The sequence below is a fragment of the Pseudophryne corroboree genome, chromosome 1 (assembly GCF_028390025.1).
Source record: "Pseudophryne corroboree isolate aPseCor3 chromosome 1, aPseCor3.hap2, whole genome shotgun sequence".
NCBI lineage: Eukaryota > Metazoa > Chordata > Amphibia > Anura > Myobatrachidae > Pseudophryne > Pseudophryne corroboree.
In genome coordinates this window covers 536,843,716-536,853,854 of record NC_086444.1, presented here as the reverse complement: position 1 = coordinate 536,853,854, position 10,139 = coordinate 536,843,716, and the positions used below count along the sequence as shown (strand labels likewise).

The following is a 10,139-nucleotide window of genomic DNA, read 5'->3' as shown; positions in this document are numbered from 1 at the left end:
ACGGGCATCAGGCTTTTTCCCCAGGGGCGCCGCTACCATGAGGGCGCCGCCGTGGCAAGAGCCGCTACTAATCCACCCTCCCTCCCCGGCCCCCGGCTGCAGCGAGTGCCATGTGCGCCCGCAGCAGCCGGCATCGCTGATTGATGATAGAGGTCAAAATTGACCCATAGGCCAGTATTTACTAAAAATCCGAGTTTGGCCGATTTGTGTTTTTTTTTCTAAGTCCCAATCCGGGAATTCACTAAGCACCAATCTCGGCAGTGTCTGGTCTATTCGTAATGGTTTGAATGACAACGTTCCGAAATATGAATGAATAGACCATCGGTCAAATGCGGCTGTTATTTCATAGAATACAGGAATTCACTATTCATTCGTATTTGGGTGTTAGTCTCTGAGTGCTCAAATGCGGTCGTATTTTTTTGCGATTCGTAAAAAAAAGCGGCAAAAAAATAGACCTGCTTTTTTCAGTCGTGTTTACATGTGTTGCAAATAAAAAATCACTCACACCTGAATTAGGATGCCTATAAAAGGATGTTAGGCCCATTTCAATACACCTACACTCAGAAATGGCAGCAGGACTGTGGGCCAGTGATCTGTTGTGTGCTGTGGGATTCCTCAGACTCAGACATCAGCCTGTAAGTAACCAGGGCCAAGAAACTGAACATGGTCAACAGGTTGTACAGGTTCCGCGCAGGCCTCATTTTTTTAGGGGGCATTTAAACTTGAACGCATTGTCCGATGATAAGGTCATACAGATGTAGACCCTGAGACAGCACGCTCTCACCCTGTCTCAGGCCTGCACAAACTCCTGGCTGTGTTGCACTTTATGGCTACTGGCAGCTTTCAGGCTGTGTCTGGGGATGTCATAGGAATCTCACAGCCCACATTTTCCAGAATCTTAACACAGGTGATGTATACCTAATGACCTCTTCTGTTTTGTGTTTGTTTTAATTTCTCGGTGGCCATTTCTGTCCTAAAATCTCATGTTTATTGTTCTTTAAAATATACACACAGGTGTTGGCTGTTCTGTAGCCCCACATCGAGGCCTCAATCTGCTTCCCTACCCAGGAGTCTCAGTGGCATGCCATCAGGGTAGATTTCTATGAGCTGGCTGGCATGCCCAATGTGCTTGGAGCCATAGATTGCACACACATTCAGCTGAGACCACCTAGGGGCAGGCAGCACATATATACAAAAACCGCCATTTCGAACACTCCACAAATGTGCAGGTGGTTTGTGATGCAAATCTCAAAATAATGAGTGTTGTTGCCGGTTACCCTGGGGGCTGCCATGACTCCTTCATCCTCAGTCAATCATCCCTCTTTGATAAGTTTGAGGACGGACAAATGCCAGATGGATGGCTGCTGGGTATGTAATTTGATATGTGTAGGCCTGCATATACTTTGTCCAAATACAGGTGCAGATGTATTAACCTGTAGAAGGCATAAGGAAGTGAGAAACCAGTGATCTGTGCGAGGTGAGAAAGGCACCAGCCAATCAGCTCCAATATGTAAATGAACATTTAGGAACAGATTGTCTGCTGCCTCTATTACCTTGCACCTATCACTGGTTTTTCACTTCCTTGTGCCTTCTACAGGTTAATACATCTGCCCCACAGTGTGTTACTTATGTTTTGCTGTATCTTAACATGAATCACGTTACTATATCTGTCTTTTAGGTGATGGAGGATATGGCTGTTTCTCTTGGCTTCTAACTCCATTGTCCAGACCTGATACCCCTGCTGAACACAATTACAATCATGCACATAAGTCCATGCGGAATGTGATAGAAAGATGTTTTGGTGTGCTGAAATCTAGGTTTCGGTGTCTGGATAAGTCTGGTGGCCTTTTGTTGTATAGTCCCTCCAAGGTGACTCAAATTGTGTTCTGCTGCTGCTTTCTTCATAACATGTGTTTGCAACAACATCTGCCACATGTTGAGGAGGAGGAGGAGGAGGAGGAGGAAGAAAGCAGCCAGCAAGCAGAGGAATTAGAGACATCTGGTGATACTTTGAGTACTGATGTAGGGAGGCAGGTTAGGCAAGAGATCATCAATCGCTATTTCTAAGGTAAGCTTGGTTTGCTTATTTCATTTGTTGTGTAATCATAAATAGATGTTTTGACTTATTTTCAAAAAAACATTACTCAGAATGTGTCTGTCTCCTTAATACATACAAACATACCCTCGCTTTATTAAAAACAAATGTCGCATGTGTATTGTGTGTATTTTTATTCTCAAAACAACAGATTATGAGTGGCATGCATTAAGTCTGGATAAGTGATCGTAAACTTGCAGTGCTAATTTCTTACAAGCCCACATCATCCATTTAGTATTTCACTTTATCATTGTGTGTAACGTCCTAATGCACAGGTTCACAAATTTGGCCCACAGGACCACACACAGTGCATGTTTTTCACATAACCCAGTAGAAGCACAGGTGTATGAATTACTCACAGACATATGTTAAAAGGTTCACAGGTGGAGCTAATTATGTCACTTGTGATTCTGTGAGGAGACCTTCAAAACATGCACTGTGTGGGTTCCTGAGGGCCAAGTTTGAGAACCTGCAGCACAAAAAACACTCCTCAACATATTATATGTTAGCCTTGAGGAATACATGTGTCCCTATGTGTGATGCACCATCATATTTAAGACACACAAAGTTACTGTAATCAGGAATAATTTATTTCCTAATGTTTGATGCTGTAAACTTGATGACGTGTAAGTAAATACACAGTTTGCACACATATACATTATTATTCACTTTTTTTGTTTTTTGGTGTAAAAGTACATATTTGTTTGTTTCAGCATCATGTGTAAAAACATTCTTACTAATTTTTAACACACACAAACATGTCCCAACAATACTGACATTCATTTGGACAATGTTTTTCAACCAAAACAAAGCCAACATATTACAAGCTTTTTACACAACTCAATTGTGTACTTCTTGTAAAGTTGTATAGATAAGAAAGCTAAGATATGTATCAATAACATTGTAAGTAGGATTGTCTGCAGGAAAAGAGAATGATTGGAATCTAGAAAGAGTAATGATTAGAAAAAAATCAAGTGGTCACTTTACTTCCTGCTAAAGACATTCTGCCTGGCTGGCAATTATATGGTATCTGCAGGGAAAGAGAATGATTGGAATCTAGAAAGAGTAATGATTAGAAAAAAATCAAGTGGTCAGTTTACTTCCTGCTAACATGTATGTGTGACTCCTTCAACATTTCCCTCCTCCAATAAAAAAAAAAATGGTAATGAATAAATGTGCGTACAAAATTTATGTTTTTTTGTTTGTACCACTTTTAATTAATGATGTTGAAAAAAGTGTCAAGGAGCTATGTGTTATATTTTTTTTTAAAAAAACACTTGCTAACTATTTTGAGTTACTTTTCACAAATGTCTAACTTGTTTTTTTCACATTTTTTTGGGTGGCTGCTTGTCCTGCCCTTTGCCTTTAGCACTGTCATGTTGTAGTGCTCTGGTGGATCGTCTTGGTGGTGATGAGACTGGCATGATATTTGGAGTAGTCGTACCAGAACTGCTGCTTGTTTGCTGTTGGTGCATGCATCTGAGTGTTTCATTCAGGTTAGTGAGGGTGGCATCGAGTTCACGTGTAGCAGCATTTTGATTGTCTACTATTCGGAATAAACTTTCATTAATCTTTTGATTGTTTTGAAAAATGCTCATATAACTTTGCTGTTGTCTGTACTGTTCTTCCATTATGCGCTGTAAGTTGCCCATAACCTGTGTAATGTCTGTACGCATGAGTTCCATGGTATTGCCTATTCTGGTTGTTTGTTCATTTTGTCTACTCAGATTTCTTGATATTCTTCTGAGGTGAGATGGTAGGCTTGCAAACATTTGTGTCTGCTTATGCAGGCAATCTTCATTAGTGGCCTGCTGTCTAGCCCAAATAGTCCAAAACACCTGATCAGGGCCTTGTGTTCCTGGTGTTGTTGGGCTGTGTTGTGGTGGTGGTGTGCTTTGCTGTGGTGGTGTACTCACAGGTGCTGGGGGGATCATTCCTTGCATTAATGGCTGCATTTCTAAGATGTTTGTATCCTCCATGTCACTGTGTTGCTGTTGTTGCGGAGGGATGCTGTTCCCAGGACTAGAAGCTGAAATGTTAAACAAATCTCCGTTAGCTATCCATATGTTTGAGAAATGTAAACAAATCACTACACATGGACCACATGTCATTCACTGTTGCTTTCAACTATTCTGCCTAGCAACATCATCACTCATAGCTTAAATACATACATATGCCTGTTTGTGGCAAATGTGTCTGGTTACTTAATTGTGAAAGCAAACACTTTAGTTTTATTGTAGCTCACACATACTCCACCATAAAAAAACATTGGAATACATAATGTGTTACCTTATAGCTTTGTTCAAACATACATAGTAATGTATTTATATGTATTTTGCAATGTTACCTCAAGCACACATGTGAAATATGGAAAAACAACCTTACTTTTTGCAAACAAACCAACATGCTTTTTTGTTGCAGCATCTTACACACAATGTCATACTGTATGGATCAAGTGGGCATACATATCTTTACTGGATGTGGACAAGGCCATTTAGCTTGGATTCAATTTCCTCTTTTACTTACTGTGGTAAGTATTTTAGTTTTTGATGTGTTTTGACTTAATGCGGTTATGAATGATTTTGTTTATGTTCTGACATTTTACACATTTTTTTCAGTGTGATACTCACAATCAAGATGAGGGGAGTGTGGATGACGTCTTGGAGGTGTGTCCAAAATTTGGAGTGGGGTTACAGAACATACGGACAATAATCTTCGTGGCGGGGTAGCCTGCTGTGTTTGTGCCGGGACATACGACCTTGCTTTCTTTTCGGCCACAGGTTTTTTGTGGTGATGTCTTACAGAAGTGCCACTTCTGCTGCTCCATACTTCTTTTGATGGACCTTTTAATGAAAGTGCAATTTTGTTATGGCCATTCCTTTACAAGCATACCCTATACTACAATGGACACTTTACCTGCTTCCACAGCGTCATCATCATCAGATGTGATAGTCGTTACTGGCCGACGAGCAGTACTGCTTTTTTCAAACACTGTATAAAATAAATTTAAAAATAAATTCATGCTATTGTGTATACATCCACCCACTATGCTTATAAACATTTATTCTTTTTGAAATGCTTGGTTTTTATTTTAAACAAACATAAGGACAAGAAATAAATAAAAAAAACATTGACAAAAACACATATGCACTATGGCAACATCAACACAGGAAAACATGTACAGGACACTGACATAGGCCACAAGTTCAAGAAAAAAAACAAAACACAAAACTTCATTTTGTATTGAAAGGAAAAATATTACAGATGCAATATATAAATTGCTCTGTGATGTTGCACTCCAAAGACACATTACCACTATATGAGCAAAAACAAAATGCAGCAATTTTTTTAAAAATTACACTGCAGTGTGGTGTCACGGTACAAATACAAGCAAAAAAATAAAAAATATAGTTTTTAAAAATAAATAATTAACATTATCTAAAGATGACATTACACATGTAAGTGGTTTCCAAACCACTTTTCAGTACTCCAGCCTCTAACATGACAACCACTATTTTTAAAACATTGCACATGGATCACTTAAATATAAAACATAGTCACAATTTTTTTTTTTTAAAACATTGCACAAAAGGAAAACATTATTGCAGGACAATTCAGAGACACACGAAGTCCAAACTACACATGCAAAATATCTGTCTGAAAAATACATGACATACAATAAAGTAAGATGTTACATTGGCTTTTGTATAAAACATTAACCAAAACAATGTATTTGCTGACACACACTTGAAGATGGGTGTAATATGCCACGTCACATGACACACATTTAAAAAACAAAAAACAAAACCATAGAATGTACTTGCAAATACACATGCTCACCATTCTTCCTGGGCCTATCTGAATCCCGGACATGGGTTGCAGAGACAACTTCTGGAGGGATTACACTCCGCATGGGCTCCTCATACTCCAGATAACTTGCAATATAGGGCTGGCCACCACCGGTTTTCCAAGCAGACTTGGCCTCCTTGGCCATTTTGGACTTGACACGTCACTTTATGTCATAGTACCGTTTGCGGCACGTGTCCTCCGTCCGCTTGACCACCCCCTCACTATTGATAGCAGCAACAACTTTCGCCCACAACACCGTCTTCCTCCGTGTTGGCAACTTGGCGGACTCAGGGCCAAATAGCTGCCTCTGATACTTCATCAGCTCACCCACCAATGCCACATTTTCAGCAAAACTAAACTTTACATTCCGCCCAGTCTTAGTAGTGGTGCGTGGCTGCGTAGCACTCTAACTGTCACTATCACTTGAGGCTGCTGCAGCAACCTCACCCACCTCCTCCACCTCACTAATCTCACTAACACTCACCTCCTCCACCTGACCAACCTCCTCCCCCTCACTCACACCCTCCACCTCACCCACCTCTGAGTCACACATAATTGTGTGTCTAAACAGTTAACACAAAAAAAACAATAGACAAACAACACACTCCTCCACTACCACTACACAACTCACACACACACACACACACACACGCACGCACGCACGCACGCACCCACACACACAAACACTGACAAGGGACTATAAAGAAAAATAACTTGGACTGAAAATGAGACAAAACCACAAAATACAAGACAACAAGAATGACGACGACTTCCAAACACAATACCACACTCAGAAATCGCTACCAACACTCCTCACCAAACCACAAATTAACCTACCTCCACAACACAAGCTCCCTCCTCCTCACCACTAACTAAACCCACGAGGTGCGGACGGTTTGGGGCGTATTTATATGGTTGCGCACAGACACTCCTACCATCTGAAACACAACCAATCACGAACGTGGATGAAAATCGAAACTTAAAGTGAAAATGCGGCCGCTGGAAAAAAAAAACCCTGCCGCGTTTAACTTAGGAAAAAAACCAACAAATACTACAGAAACACGTACGCAAACGACAATGACGGCCGTAAATGTCACAAAAAAAAAACGACTGGCATCGAAATCAGAAAACACGACAACCATAAAGTCGACGGCTTCGTAACTTTGCGTATATGGATTCAAAAAGTTGCATGAAAATGCACCCGATACAAAACGAGTTTAAACACTACACAAGCCGACTCAAACACGAATATTAGTAAATATTGCCCCTAGTGTCAGTGCGGCGCTGCTATGGCTGCTATGGCTCTCCCATAGAGAGGAGCCGGCGCCCGGAGACAGCAGCAGCAGCGGTCCAGAAGCAGGAGCGAGGCTGGTAAGTATTTTTTTTCTTTTAGGGTTTGAAAGCGTTGCTACTACAGGGGGCACATACTGAGGCACTACTACAGGGGGCACAGCTACAAGGGGCACAGCTACTGGGGGCAGATCTACCGGGGGCACATACTGGGGGCACTGCTAGAGGGGGAACAGGTATTGGGGCAAATCAACTGGGGGCACAGCTACAAGGGGCACAGCTACTGGGGGCACTGCTACAGGGGCACTGCTACAGTGGGCACTGCTACAAGGGGAACAGCTACTGGGGCAGATCTACAGGGGGCACATACTGGGGGCACTGCTACAGGGGGAACAGCTACTGGGGGCAAATCAACTGAGGGCACAGATACAAGGAGCACAGCTACTGGGGCACTGCTACAGTGGGCACTGCTACAGGGGGCACAGCTACAGGGAGCACTGCTACAGGGGGAAAATTAACTGGGGGCACAGCTACTGGGGGTCACTACTACAGGGGGCACTGCTACAAGGGGCACAGCTACAGGGGGCACATACTGAGGGCACTGCTACAGGGGGCACAACTAGAGGGGACACTGCTACAGGGGAACCAGCTACTTGGGGCACAGCTGCTGGGGGCACAGTTACTGGGGGCAAATCTACAGCGGGCACAACTACTGGGGGCACAGCTACAGGGGGCACAGCTACAGGGGGCAAATCAATTGGGGGCACAACTACTTGGGGCAAATCTGGGGGCACAGCTACTGTGGCCACGACCCTCCCCTGTGAAGCCACGCCCCTATTTTTTGCGAACTAACTGTTTTCACCACGGGGTGGGCGCCAGTGGAAACTTTCGCACTGGGCACCGCTAGGTGTAGAACCAGCCCTGTATATATATATATATATATATATATATATAAGAATTGGCAGCGGCACTCAGGGACTTCCAAAATGAAAAGGTTGTATTGAACAAGTCACAAAAACAAACTGACATTTTGAGACTTGTGGCCCCTTTTTTACCTTGAAAAAGGGTCCACGAGCCTCGAAATGTCGGTTTGTTTTTGTGACTTGTTCAATACATCTTTTTCACTACGGAAGTCCCTGAGTGTCGCGTCCTATTATTGACTCTACAGTATATATATATATATATATATATATATATATATGAGTATGGGTAGGTAGGGGTTCTGGCGACCAGCTGGTGTTTGTATATACCAAAATATTTAGCGGACTAAAATAACATATATAAAGGACAGGATAAAAAACTTTTTTTGGGTAAAAGAGTAATAACAATTTATTTTTGTCAACCATAAAAAATACTTGCTTTAAAAAATATAAAACTGTTTTTTCACAGAACTACATATATAAAAAATGTAGTAAAACAGACTATATGATAAAAAGCCGATATATAAGAGTATTAAGACATAAATAGAATAAAGGAATTAGTAGTTATTAAAAAAGCAGCTTAACTTAAGATGGAGGGTCATACAGGAAATCCCAACGCGTTTCGTCTATCTGACTTCATCAAGGGGTAGTGATTGAATGTGCAAAGTGAGCTTATATACCTACTGATAAGGGGTTACTAACTGTGACATCACTTCCTGTCAATTAGTATTGTAAATGTGTATCTTATATATAATTCACATTGGTAGCAGAGAAACAGAGATGGAGCAATATTAGTGGGTCATGGAGAGGCATCCCATGACTTTATATTGAAAAACGAGTAGTATAAGTACTTTTAAACAGTGTGGTAAACAATTCTTGTTGTTAATGCGCACTTCCGCCACACTTCCTGTATCGGCGGCTTTGGAGTGCGCATGTGCGGACGCCCCACTTCCGGCGTCGCGTCTCAATGAACGGTGGTGTTCAGGGCTTCATGCCCCACTTCCGTCCTTACAGTTCCGTCGTTTAATCCCCACTTCCGGTATGCGTGTCCGGAATGTCACATGACGCTTCTTCTTGTTAAAACGGAGTCTAGAGAGTTCAATGCTTAAACGGCGGCCATTTTAGCGGAGTCCCTATAAGCGGACACGGATTCTCCATGCATATTGTTTGCTCAGTGACATAAGATAAAGAAAAATAAATTATAATTAATATCAGTTCGCCTCGAGTATTTCAATAAACTTATTATTGCATATCTGGCATAAATTATGTACACTTTAAGTCCAAGGCACTATATTATGTTACTAAATAGTAGTAATTTTATGAGAGTGGTTTATAATAAAAAAGGGGGAGGGAGATATAGATATTTTAGGCATCTAATTAAATTAGTATATATTATTCATATGCGGAGGATAAACATTATTAAGAATAAAACTGAGTGAATTAAAAAATATATATAAAAAATAATAAATAAACGTGATAAGTGCACATTTGTATATGCAGGTGCATATACTAGGTAACCTATATCAAATTTGTGCAGTTGTATGCATACACCTATCTGTGCCTTATTGTGTGCCTAATCAGTTCAATGATCATATGTGTCGTATACGTGAACCCTATTTTGACACATTAGTGTTTATTAACCATTTTTTACAGTACTTTAGCTTCCCAGGTGGTCTCCCTCTTGGTACTGTTAAAGCCCAACACTGCTTAGCTTCCAAGATCGGACGGGCTTGGGCGTGGAGCCAGTGTGGTATGACTGTATCTATTGGTTTTAAACAAAAACACTCATTCTTGTGTCAAATATTTTTATTATTATTCTTGTGCTCACGAATACAAGTGTAATTACAATTTAATGTGATAAAGGTGAGTGAAGAAAAAGGATGTGACAGTTATTCAATGACCTTATAGGAATGGGGCGATTTCATAACCCTCATTGAATCCTGCCGGGTGCATCGTGTTGAGCTGATAGATCCAAAACATTTCTC

At 41.2% G+C, this 10,139-nt stretch overlaps 1 pseudogene; it reads right to left on the bottom strand.

Moving 5' to 3' along the window:
- Positions 1 to 9,798: 9,798 nt before the first annotated feature.
- LOC134943650 (5S ribosomal RNA) lies at positions 9,799 to 9,918 on the bottom strand (annotated as a pseudogene).
- Between the last annotated feature and the right edge of the window lie 221 nt (positions 9,919 to 10,139).